The 13,213-nt window shown below is 53.8% G+C and overlaps 1 long non-coding RNA gene across 1 annotated transcript in view; it reads left to right on the top strand.

The window, feature by feature from the left end:
• Positions 1-13,213, top strand: part of LOC144061819 (uncharacterized) — a 125,797-nt gene that overhangs the window by 67,317 nt on the left and 45,267 nt on the right. The gene's annotated exons all lie outside the window — the stretch shown is intronic.

The raw sequence follows: 13,213 nt of genomic DNA, 5'->3' as shown, positions 1-13,213 counted from the left end.
GCCCGCAGCGGTCCTGTCGTTGTACCGCTGGTAATGAGCTTGGTCGGCCAACGTGATGCCCACACGGTGTGTGTCTAATAAACCTCTCCCTGAAAAAGCGATCTGTTGCGTGGCGGTACAGGTGTCCGACGAAGGTGTCAGAAAGTGCACGGACACAGAGGCGTCTCTATGGGCTGAGGGAACTGGGGCAGTAACAAACGCATTACGAATGGGAATGTTTGGCAGACGGCCGGAAAATGTTGCGCCGGCGTGGAGCGGGACGTTAAAAGTCTCCCCGCACATGGAAAATGCATGGACACAGAGGCGTCTCTGTGGGCTGGGAGATTTGGGGCAATAACTAACCCATTATGAATGGGATGGGATGGCAGAAGGCCGGAAAATGTTGCAAAAGATGGTGAACTATGCCCCAGCAGGGCGAACCCAGAGGAAACTCTGGTGGAGGCCCGCAGCGGTCCTGTCGTTGTACCGCTGGTAACAAGCTTGATCGGCCAACGTGATTCCCACAGGGTGTGTGTCTAATAAACCTCTCCCTGAGAAAGAGATCTGTTGCGTGGCGGTACAGGTGTCCGACGAAGGTGTCAGAAAGTGCACGGACACAGAGGCGACTCTGTGGGCTCAGTGAACTGGGGCAGTAACAAACCCATTACGAATGGGATGGTTTGGCAGACGGCCGGAAAATGTTGCGCCGGCGTGGAGCGGGACGTTAAAAGTCTCCCCGCCCATGGAAAATGCATGGACACAGAGGCGTCTCTGTGGGCTGGGAGATTCGGGGCAATAACTAACCCATTATGAATGGGATGGGATGGCAGAAGGCCGGAAAAAGATGCAAAAGATGGTGAACTATGCCCGAGCAGGGCGAACCCAGAGGAAACTCTGGTGGAGGCCCTCAGCGATCCTTTTGTTGTACCGCTGGTAACGAGCTTGATCGGCCAACGTTATGCCCACAGGGTGTGTGTCTAGTAAATCCCTCCCTGAAAAAGAGATCTGTTGCGTGGCGGTACAGGTGTCTGATGGTGTCAGAAAGTGCACGGACACAGAGGCGTGTCTGTGGGCTGAGTGAACTGGGGCAGTAACAAACCCATTACGAATGAGATGGTTTGGCAGACGGCCGGAAAATATTGCGCCGGCGTGGAGCGGGACGTTAAAAGTCTCCCCTGCCCATGGAAAATGCATGGACACAGAGGTGTCTCTGTGGGCTGGGAGATTTGGGGCAATAACTAACCCATTATGAATGGGATGAGATGGCAGAAGGCCAGAAAATGTTGCAAAAGATGGTGAACTATGCCCGAGCAGGGCGAACCCAGAGGAAACTCTGGTGGAGGCCCGCAGCGGTCCTGTCGTTGTACCGCTGGTAACAAGCTTGATCGGCCAACGTGATTCCCACAGGGTGTCTGTCTAATAAACCTCTCCCTGAAAAAGAGATCTGTTGCGTGGCGGTACAGGTGTCCGACGAAGGTGTCAGAAAGTGCACAGACTTAGAGGCTTCTCTTTGGGCTGAGTGAACTGGGGCAGTAACAAACCCATTACGAATGGGATGGTTTGGCAGACGGCCGGAAAATGTTGCGCCGGCGTGGAGCGGGACGTTAAAAGTCTCCCCTGCCCATGGAAAATGCATGGTTAAGAGGTGTCTCTGTTGGCTGTGAGAATTTGGGGCAATGACTAACCCATTATGATTAATGGGATGTGATGGCAGAAGGCCGGAAAATGTTGCAAAAGATGGTGAACTATGCCCGAGCAGGCCGAACCCAGAGGAAACTCTGGTGGAGGCCCGCAGCGGTCCTGTCGTTGTACCGCTGGTAACGAGCTTGATCGGCCAACGTGATGCCCACAGGGTGTGTGTCTAATAAACCTCTCCCTGAAAAAGAGATCTGTTGCGTGGCGGTACAGGTGTCCGATGAAGGTGTCAGAAAGTGCATGGACATAGAGTCGTCTCTGTGGGCTGAGTGAACTGGGGCAGTTACAAACCCATTATGAATGGGATGGTTTGGCAGACGGCCAGAAAATATTGCGCCGGCGTGGAGCGGGACGTTTAAAAGTCTCCCCGCCCATTAAAAAATGCATGGACACAGAGGAGTCTCTGTGGTTTGGGAGATTTGGGGCAATAACTAACCCATTATGAATGGGATGGGATGGCAGAAGGCCGGAAAATGTTGCAAAAGATGGTGAACTATGCCCGAGCAGGGCTAACCCAGAGGAAACTCTGGTGCAGGCCCGCAGCGGTCCTGTCGTTGTACCGCTGGTAACGACCCTGATCGGCCAACGTGATGCCCACAGGGTGTATGTTTAATAAACCTCTCCCTGAAAAAGAGATCTGTTGCGTGGCGGTGAAGGTGTCAGAAAGTGCATGGATACAGAGGGCTGAGTGAACTGGGGCAGTGACAAACCCATTATGAATGGGATGGGATGGCAGAAGGCTGGAAAATGTTGCAAAAGATGGTGAACTATGCCCGAGCAGGGCTAACCCAGAGGAAACTCTGGTGCAGGCCCGCAGCGGTCCTGTCGTTGTACCGCTGGTAACGAGCTTGACCGGCCAACGTGATTCCCACAGGGTGTGTGTCTAATAAACCTCTCCCTGAAAAAGAGATCTGTTGCGTGGCGGTACAGGTGTCCGACGAAGATGTCAGAAAGTGCACGGACACAGAGGCGTCTCTGTGGGCTGAGTGAACTGGGGCAGTAACTAACCCATTATGAATGGGATGGGATGGCAGAAAAATGGAAAATGTTGCAAAAGATGGTGAACTATGCCCGAGCAGGGCGAACCCAGAGGAAACTCTGGTGGAGGCCCGCAGCGGTCCTGTCGTTGTACCGCTTGTAACGAGCTTGATCGGCCAACGTGATGCCCACAGGGTGTGTGTCGAATAAACCTCTCCCTGAAAAAGAGATCTGTTGCGTGGCGGTACAGGTGTCCGACGAAGGTGTCAGAAAGTGCACAGACTTAGAGGCGTCTCTGTGGGCTGAGTGAACTGTGGCAGTAACAAACCCATTACGAATGGGATGGTTTGGCAGACGGCCGGAAAATGTTGCGCCGGCGTGGAGCGGGACGTTAAAAGTCTCCCCGCACATGGAAAATGCATGGACACAGAGGCGTCTCTGTGGGCTGGGAGATTTGGGGCAATAACTAACCCATTATGAATGGGATGGGATGGCAGAAGGCCGGAAAATGTTGCAAAAGATGGTGAACTATGCCCAAGCAGGGCGAACCCAGAGGAAACTCTTGTGGAGGCCCTCAGCGGTCCTTTCGTTGTACCGCTGGTAACGAGCTTGATCGGCCAACGTGATGCCCACAGGGTGTGTGCCTAATAAATCTCTCCCTGAAAAAGAGATCTGTTACGTGGCGGTACAGGTGTCCGACGAAGGTGTCAGAAAGTCCACGGACACAGAGGCGTCTCTGTGGGCTGAGTGAACTGGGGCAGTAACAAACCCATTACGAATGGGATGGTTTGGCAGACGGCCAGAAAATGTTGCGCCGGCGTGGAGCGGGACGTTAAAAGTCTCCCCGCCCATGGAAAATGCATGGACACAGAGGCGTCTCTGTGGGCTGGGAGATTCGGGGCAATAACTAACCCATTATGAATGGGATGGGATGGCAGAAGGCAGGAAAATGTTTCAAAAGATGCTGAACTATTCCCGAGCAGGGCGAACCCAGAGGAAACTCTGGTGGAGGCCCGCAGCGGTCCTGTCGTTGTACCGCTGGTAACGAGCTTGACCAGCCAACGTGATGCCCACAGGGTGTGTGTCTAATAAACCTCTCCCTGAAAAAGAGATCTGTTGCGTGGCGGTACAGGTGTCCGACGAAGGTGTCAGAAAGTGCACGGACACAGAGGGCTGAGTGACCTGGGGCAGTGACAAACCCATTACGAATGGGATGGTTTTGCAGACGGCCGGAAAATGTTGCGCCGGCGTGGAGCAGGATGTTAAAAGTCTCCCCTGCCCATGGAAAATGCATGGACACAGAGGCGTCACTGTGGGCTGGGAGATTTGGGGCAATAACTAACCCATTATGAATGGGATGTGATGGCAGAAGGCCGGAAAATGTTGCAAAAGATGGTGAACTATGCCCGAGCAGGGCGAACCCAGAGGAAACTCTGGTGGAGGCCCGCAGCGGTCCTGTCGTTGTACTGCTGGTAATGAGCTTGATCGGCCAACGTGATTCCCACAGGGTGTGTGTCTAATAAACCTCTCCCTGAAAAAGAGATCTGTTGCGTGGCGGTACAGGTGTCCGACGAAGGTGTCAGAAAGTGCACGGACACAGAGGCGTCTCTGTGGGCTGAGTGAACCGGGGCAGTGACAAACCCATTACGAATGGGATGGTTTGGCAGACGGCCGGAAAATGTTGCGCCGGCGTGGAGCAGGATGTTAAAAGTCTCCCCTGCCCATGGAAAATGCATTGACACATAGGCGTCTCTGTGGGTTGGGAGATTTGGGGCAGTAACTAACCCATTATGAATGGGATGGGATGGCAGAAGGCAGGAAAATGTTGCAAAAGATGGTGAACTATGCCCGAGCAGGGCGAACCCAGAGGAAACTCTGGTGGAGGCCCGCAGCGGTCCTGTCGTTGTACCGCTGGTAACAAGCTTGATCGGCCAACGTGATTCCCACAGGGTGTGTGTCTAATAAACCTCTCCCTGAGAAAGAGATCTGTTGCGTGGCGGTACAGGTGTCCGACGAAGGTGTTAGAAAGTGCACGGACACAGAGGCGACTCTGTGGGCTCAGTGAACTGGGGCAGTAACAAACCCATTACGAATGGGATGGTTTGGCAGACGGCCGGAAAATGTTGCGCCGGCGTGGAGCGGGACGTTAAAAGTCTCCCCGCCCATGGAAAATGCATGGACACAGAGGCGTCACTGTGGGCTGGGAGATTCGGGGCAATAACTAACCCATTATGAATGGGATGGGATGGCAGAAGGCCGGAAAAAGGTGCAAAAGATGGTGAACTATGCCCGAGCAGGGCGAACCCAGAGGAAACTCTGGTGGAGGCCCTCAGCGATCCTTTTGTTGTACCGCTGGTAACGAGCTTGATCGGCCAACGTTATGCCCACAGGGTGTGTGTCTAATAAATCCCTCCCTGAAAAAGAGATCTGTTGCGTGGCGGTACAGGTGTCCGATGGTGTCAGAAAGTTCACGGACACAGAGGCGTGTCTGTGGGCTGAGTGAACTGGGGCAGTAACAAACCCATTACGAATGAGATGGTTTGGCAGACGGCCGGAAAATATTGCGCCGGCGTGGAGCGGGACGTTAACAGTCTCCCCTGCCCATGGAAAATGCATGGACACAGAGGTGTCTCTGTGGGCTGGGTGATTTGGGGCAATAACTAACCCATTATGAATGGGATGGGATGGCAGAAGGCCAGAAAATGTTGCAAAAGATGCTGAACTATGCCCGAGCAGGGCGAACCCAGAGGAAACTCTGGTGGAGGCCCGCAGCGGTCCTGTCGTTGTACCGCTGGTAACGAGCTTGACCGGCACACTTGATGCCCACAGGGTGTGTGTCTAATAAACCTCTCCCTGAAAAAGAGATCTGTTGCGTGGCGGTACAGGTGTCTGACGAAGGTGTCAGAAAGTGCACGGACACAGAAGGCTGTGTGAACTGGGGCAGTGACAAACCCATTACGAATGGGATGGTTTGGCAGACGGCCGGAAAATGTTGCGCCAGCGTGGAGCAGGATGTTAAAAGTCTCCCCTGCCCATGGAAAATGCATGGACACAGAGGCGTCACTGTGGGCTGGGAGATTTGGGGCAATAACTAACCCATTATGAATGGGATGTGATGGCAGAAGGCCGGAAAATGTTGCAAAAGATGGTGAACTATGCCCGAGCAGGGCGAACCCAGAGGAAACTCTGGTGGAGGCCCTCAGCGGTCCTGTCGTTGTACCGCTGGTAATGAGCTTGATCGGACAACGTGATGCCCACAGGGTGTGTGTCTAATAAACCTCTCCCTGAAAAAGAGATCTGTTGCGTGGCGGTACAGGTGTCCGACGAAGGTGTCAGAAAGTGCACGGACACAGAGGCGTCTCTGTGGGCTGAGTGAACTGTGGCAGTAACAAACCCATTACGAATGGGATGGTTTGGCAGACGGCCAAAAAATGTTGCGCCGGCGTGGAGCGGGACGTTAAAAGTCTCCCCGCACATTGAAAATGCATGGACACAGAGGCGTCTCTGTGGGCTGGGAGATTTGGGGCAATAACTAACCCATTATGAATGGGATGGGATGGCAGAAGACCTGAAAATGTTGCAAAAGATGCTGAACTATGCCCGAGCAGGGCGAACCCAGAGGAAACTCTTGTGGAGGCCCTCAGCGGTCCTGTCGTTGTACCGCTTTTAACGAGCTTGATCGACCAACGTGATGCCCACAGGGTGTGTGTCTAATAAATCCCTCCCTGAAAAAGAGATCTGTTGCATGGCGGTACAGGTGTCCGACGAAGGTGTCAGAAAGTGCACGGACACATAGGCTTCTCTGTGGGCTGAGTGAACTGGGGCAGTAACAAACCCATTACGAATGGGATGGTTTGGCAGACGGCCGTAAAATGTTGCGCCGGCGTGGAGCGGGACGTTAAAAGTCTCCCGTGCCCATGGAAAATGCATGGACACAGAGGCGTCTCTCTGGGCTGGGAGATTTGGGGCAATAACTAACCCATTATGAATGGGATGGGATGGCAGAAGACTCTGAAATGTTGCAAAAGATGCTGAACTATTCCCGAGCAGGGCGAACCCAGAGGAAACTCTGGTGGAGGCCCGCAGCGGTCCTGTCGTTGTTCCGCTGGTAACGAGCTTGACCAGCCAACGTGATGCCCACAGGGTGTGTGTCTAATAAACCTCTCCCTGAAAAAGAGATCTGTTGCGTGGCGGTACAGGTGTCCGACGAAGGTGTCAGAAAGTGCACGGACACAAAGGGCTGAGTGAACTGGGGCAGTGACAATCCCATTACGAATGGGATGGTTTGGCAGACGGCCGGAAAATGTTGCGCCGGCGTGGAGCAGGATGTTAAAAGTCTCCCCTGCCCATGGAAAATGCATGGACACAGAGGCGTCACTGTGGGCTGGGAGATTTGGGGCAATAACTAACCCATTATGAATGGGATGGGATGGCAGAAGACTCTGAAATGTTGCAAAAGATGGTGAACTATGCCCGAGCAGGGCGAACCCAGAGGAAACTCTGGTGGAGGCCCGCAGCGGTCCTGTCGTTGTACCGCTGGTAACGGGCTTGATCGGCCAACGTGATGCCCACAGGGTGTGTGTTTAATAAAATTTCCTCCTGAAAAAGAGATCTCTTGCGTGGCGGTACAGGTCTCCGATGAAGGTGTCAGAAAGTGCACGGACACAGAGGCGTCTCTGTGGGCTGAGTGAACTGGGGCAGTAACAAACCCATTACGAATGGGATGGTTTGGCAGACGGCCGGAAAATGTTGCGCCGGCGTGGAGCGGGACGTTAAGTCTCCCCTGCCCATGGAAAATGCATGGACACATAGGCGTCTCTGTGGGTTGGGAGATTTGGGGCAGTAACTAACCCATTATGAATGGGATGGGATGGCAGAAGGCAGGAAAATGTTGCAAAAGATGGTGAACTATGCCCGAGCAGGGCGAACCCAGAGGAAACTCTGGTGGAGGCCCGCAGCGGTCCTGTCGTTGTACCGCTGGTAACGAGCTTGATCGGCCAACGTGATGCCCACAGGGTGTGTGTCTAATTAATCTCTCCCTGAGAAAGAGATCTGTTGCGTGGCGGTACAGGTGTCCGATGAAGGTGTCAGAAAGTGCACGGACATAGAGGCGTCTCTGTGGGCTGAGTGAACTGGGGCAGTAACAAACCCATTATGAACGGGATTGTTTGGCAGACGGCCAGAAAATATTGCGCCGGCGTGGAGCGGGACGTTAAAAGTCTCCCCTGCCCATGGAAAATGCATGGACACAGAGGCGTCTCTGTGGGCTGGGAGATTTGGGGCGATAACTAACCCATTATGAATGGGATGGGATGGCAGAAGGCCGGAAAATGTTGCAAAAGATGTTGAACTATGCCCCAGCAGGGCGAACCCAGAGGAAACTCTGGTGGAGGCCCGCAGCGGTCCTGTCGTTGTACCGCTGGTAACAAGCTTGATCGGCCAACGTGATTCCCACAGGGTGTGTGTCTAATTAACCTCTCCCTGAAAAAGAGATCTGTTGCGTGGCGGTACAGGTGTCCGATGAAGGTGTCAGAAAGAGCACGGACATAGAGGCGTCTCTGTGGGCTGAGTGAACTGGGGCAGTAACTAACCCATTATGAATGGGATGGGATGGCAGAAAAATGGAAAATGTTGCAAAAGATGGTGAACTATGCCCGAGCAGGGCGAACCCAGAGGAAACTCTGGTGGAGGCCGCAGCGGTCCTGTCGTTGTACCGCTGGTATCGAGCTTGATCGGCCAACGTGATGCCCACAGGGGTGTGTGTCTAATAAACCTCTCCCTGAAAAAGAGATCTGTTGCGTGGCGGTACAGGTGTCCGACGAAGGTGTCAGTAAGTGCACGGACACAGAGGGCTGAGTGAACTGGGGCAGTGACAAACCCATTATGAATGGGATGGGATGGCAGAAGGCCGGAAAATGTTGCAAAAGATGATGAACTATGCCCGAGCAGGGCGAACCCAGAGGAAACTCTGGTGGAGTAGCGCAGCGGTCCTGTCGTTGTACCGCTGGTAACGAGCTTGATCGGCCAACGTGATGCCCACAGGGTGTGTGTCTAATAAACCTCTCCCTGAGAAAGAGATCTGTTGCGTGGCGGTACAGGTGTCCGACGAAGGTGTCAGAAAGTGCACGGACACAAAGAGGCTGAGTGAACTGGGGCAGTAACAAACCCATTACGACTGGGATGGTTTGGCAGACGGCCGGAAAATGTTGCGCCGGCGTGGAGCGGGATGTTAAAAGTCTCCCCTGCCCATTGAAAATGCATGGACACAGAGGCGTCTCTGTGGGCTGGGAGATTTGGGGCAATTACTAACCCATTATGAATGGGATGGGATGGCAGAAGATAGGTTGCAAAAGATGGTTAACTATGCCAGAGCAGGCCGAACCTAGAGGAAACTCTGGTGGAGGCCCGCAGCGGTCCTGTCGTTGTACCGCTGGTAACGAGCTTGATCGGCCAACGTGATGCCCACAGGGTGTGTGTCTAATAAACCTCTCCCTGAAAAAGCGATCTGTTGCGTGGCGGTACAGGTGTCCGACGAAGGTGTCAGAAAGTGCACAGACACAGAGGCGTCTCTCTGGGCTGAGTGAACTGGGGCAGTAAAAAACCCATTACGAATGGGAAGGTTTGGCAGACGGCCGGAAAATGTTGCGCCGGCTTGGAGCGGGACGTTAAAAGTCTCCCCGCACATGGAAAATGCATGGACACAGAGGCGTCTCTGTGGGCTGGGAGATTTGGGGCAATAACTAACCCATTATGAATGGGATGGGATGGCAGAAGGCCGGAAAATGTTGCAAAAGATGGTGAACTATGCCCGAGAAGGGCGAACCCAGAGGAAACTCTTGTGGAGGCCATCAGCGGTCCTGTCGTTGTACCGCTGGTAACGAGCTTGATCGGCCAACGTGATGCCCACATGGTGTGTGTCTAATAAATCTCTCCCTGAAAAAGAGATCTGTTGCGTGGCGGTACAGGTGTCCGACGAAGGTGTCAGAAAGTGCACGGACACAGAGGCGTCTCTGTGGGCTGAGTGAACTGGGGCAGTAACTAACCCATTATGAATGGGATGGGATGGCAGAAAAATGGAAAATGTTGCAAAAGATGGTGAACTATGCCCGAGCAGGGCGAACCCAGAGGAAACTCTGGTGGAGGCCCGCAGCGGTCCTGTCGTTGTACCGCTGGTAACGAGCTTGATCGGCCAACGTGATGCCCACAGGGTGTGTGTCTAATTAATCTCTCCCTGAGAAAGAGATCTGTTGCGTGGCGGTACAGGTGTCCGATGAAGGTGTCAGAAAGTGCACGGACATAGAGGCGTCTCTGTGGGCTGAGTGAACTGGGGCAGTAACAAACCCATTATGAACGGGATGGTTTGGCAGACGGCCAGAAAATATTGCGCCGGCGTGGAGCGGGACGTTAAAAGTCTCCCCTGCCCATGGAAAATGCATGGACACAGAGGCGTCTCTGTGGGCTGGGAGATTTGGGGCGATAACTAACCCATTATGAATGGGATGGGATGGCAGAAGGCCGGAAAATGTTGCAAAAGATGTTGAACTATGCCCCAGCAGGGCGAACCCAGAGGAAACTCTGGTGGAGGCCCGCAGCGGTCCTGTCGTTGTACCGCTGGTAACAAGCTTGATCGGCCAACGTGATTCCCACAGGGTGTGTGTCTAATTAACCTCTCCCTGAAAAAGAGATCTGTTGCGTGGCGGTACAGGTGTCCGATGAAGGTGTCAGAAAGAGCACGGACATAGAGGCGTCTCTGTGGGCTGAGTGAACTGGGGCAGTAACTAACCCATTATGAATGGGATGGGATGGCAGAAAAATGGAAAATGTTGCAAAAGATGGTGAACTATGCCCGAGCAGGGCGAACCCAGAGGAAACTATGGTGGAGGCCCGCAGCGGTCCTGTCGTTGTACCGCTGGTAACGAGCTTGATCGGCCAACGTGATGCCCACAGGGTGTGTGTCTAATAAACCTCTCCCTGAGAAAGAGATCTGTTGCGCGGCGGTACAGGTGTCCGACGAAGGTGTCAGAAAGTGCACGGACACAAAGAGGCTGAGTGAACTGGGGCAGTAACAAACCCATTACGACTGGGATGGTTTGGCAGACGGCCGGAAAATGTTGCGCCGGCGTGGAGCGGGATGTTAAATGTCTCCCCTGCCCATTGAAAATGCATGGACACAGAGGCGTCTCTGTGGGCTGGGAGATTTGGGGCAATAACTAACCCATTATGAATGGGATGGGATGGCAGAAGATAGGTTGCAAAAGATGGTGAACTATGCCAGAGCAGGCCGAACCTAGAGGAAACTCTGGTGGAGGCCCGCAGCGGTCCTGTCGTTGTACCGCTGGTAACGAGCTTGATCGGCCAACGTGATGCCCACAGGGTGTGTGTCTAATAAACCTCTCCCTGAAAAAGCGATCTGTTGCGTGGCGGTACAGGTGTCCGACGAAGGTGTCAGAAAATGCACAGACACAGAGGCGTCTCTCTGGGCTGAGTGAACTGGGGCAGTAACAAACCCATTACGAATGGGAAGGTTTGGCAGACGGCCGGAAAATGTTGCGCCGGCTTGGAGCGGGACGTTAAAAGTCTCCCCGCACATGGAAAATACATGGACACAGAGGCGTCTCTGTGGGCTGGGAGATTTGGGGCAGTAACTAACCCATTATGAATGGGATGGGATGGCAGAAGGCCGGAAAATGTTGCAAAAGATGGTGAACTATGCCCGAGAAGGGCGAACCCAGAGGAAACTCTTGTGGAGGCCCTCAGCGGTCCTGTCGTTGTACCTCTGGTAACGAGCTTGATCGGCCAACGTGATCCCCACACGGTGTTTGTCTAATAAACCTCTCCCTGAAAAAGAGATCTGTTCCGTGGCGGTACAGGTGTCCGACGAAGGTGTCAGAAAGTGCATGGACACAGAGGGCTGAGTGAACTGGGGCAGTAACAAACCCATTACGAATGGGATGGTTTGGCAGACGGCCGGAAAATGTTGCGCCGGCGTGGAGCGGGATGTTAAAAGTCTCCCCGCACATGGAAAATGCATGGACACAGAGGCGTCTCTGTGGGCTGGGAGATTTGCGGCAATAACTAACCCATTATGAATGGGATGGGATGGCAGAAGGCCGGAAAATGTTGCAAAAGATGGTGAACTATGCCCGAGCAGGGCGAACCCAGAGGAAACTCTGGTGGAGGCCCGCAGCGGTCCTGTCGTTGTACCGCTGGTAATGAGCTTGATCGGCCAATGTGATGCCCACACGGTGTGTGTCTAATAAACCTCTCCCTGAAAAAGAGATCTGTTGCGTGGCGGTACAGGTGTCCGACGAAGGTGTCAGAAAGTGCACGGACACAGAGGCGTCTCTGTGGGCTGAGGGAACTGGGGCAGTAACAAACGCATTACGAATGGGATGGTTTGGCAGACGGCCGGAAAATGTTGCGCCGGCGTGGAGCGGGACGTTAAAAGTCTCCCCGCACATGGAAAATGCATGGACACAGAGGCGTCTCTGTGGGCTGGGAGATTTGGAGCAATAACTAACCCATTATGAATGGGATGGGATGGCAGAAGGCCGGAAAATTTTGCAAAAGATTGTGAACTATGCCCGAGCAGTGCTAACCCAGAGGAAACTCTGGTGCAGGCCCGCAGCGGTCCTGTCGTTGTACCGCTGGTAACGAGCCTGATCGGCCAACGTGATGCCCACAGGGTGTATGTCTAATAAACCTCTCCCTGAAAAAGAGATCTGTTGCGTGGCGGTACAGGTGTCCGACGAAGGTGTCAGAAAGTGCACGGACACAGAGGCGTCTCTGTGGGCTGAGTGAACTGGGGCAGTAACAAACCCATTACGAATGGGAAGGTTTGGCAGACGGACGGAAAATGTTGCGCCGGCGTGGAGCGGGACGTTAAAAGTCTCCCCTGCCCATGGAAAATGCATGGACACATAGGCGTCCTTGTGGGTTGGGAGATTTGGGGCAATAACTAACCCATTATGAATGGGATGGGATGGCAGAAGGCAGGAAAATGTTGCAAAAGATGGTGAACTATGCCCGAGCAGGGCGAACCCAGAGGAAACTCTGGCGGAGGCCCGCAGCGGTCCTGTCGTTGTACCGCTGGTAACGAGCTTGATCGGCCAACGTGATGCCCACAGGATGTGTGTCTAATTAGCCTCTCCCTGAAAAAGAGATCTGTAGCGTGGCGGTACAGGTGTCCGATGAAGGTGTCAGAAAGTGCACGGACACAGAGGCGTCTCTGTGGGCTGAGGGAACTGGGGCAGTAACAAACGCATTACGAATGGGATGGTTTGGCAGACGGCCGGAAAATGTTGCGCCGGCGTGGAGCGGGACGTTAAAAGTCTCCCCGCACATGGAAAATGCATGGACACAGAGGCGTCTCTGTGGGCTGGGAGATTTGGGGCAATAACTAACCCATTATGAATGGGATGGGATGGCAGAAGGCCGGAAAATGTTGCAAAAGATGGTGAACTATGCCCGAGCAGGGCGAACTTAGAGAAAACTCTTGTGGAGGTCCTCAGCGGTCCTTTCGTTGTACCGCTGGTAACGAGCTTGACTGGCCAACGTGATG

This window comes from Vanacampus margaritifer, chromosome 12 (genome assembly GCF_051991255.1).
Source record: "Vanacampus margaritifer isolate UIUO_Vmar chromosome 12, RoL_Vmar_1.0, whole genome shotgun sequence".
Classification (NCBI taxonomy): Eukaryota; Metazoa; Chordata; class Actinopteri; order Syngnathiformes; family Syngnathidae; genus Vanacampus; species Vanacampus margaritifer.
This window is presented reverse-complemented; position numbering and strand designations above follow the sequence as displayed.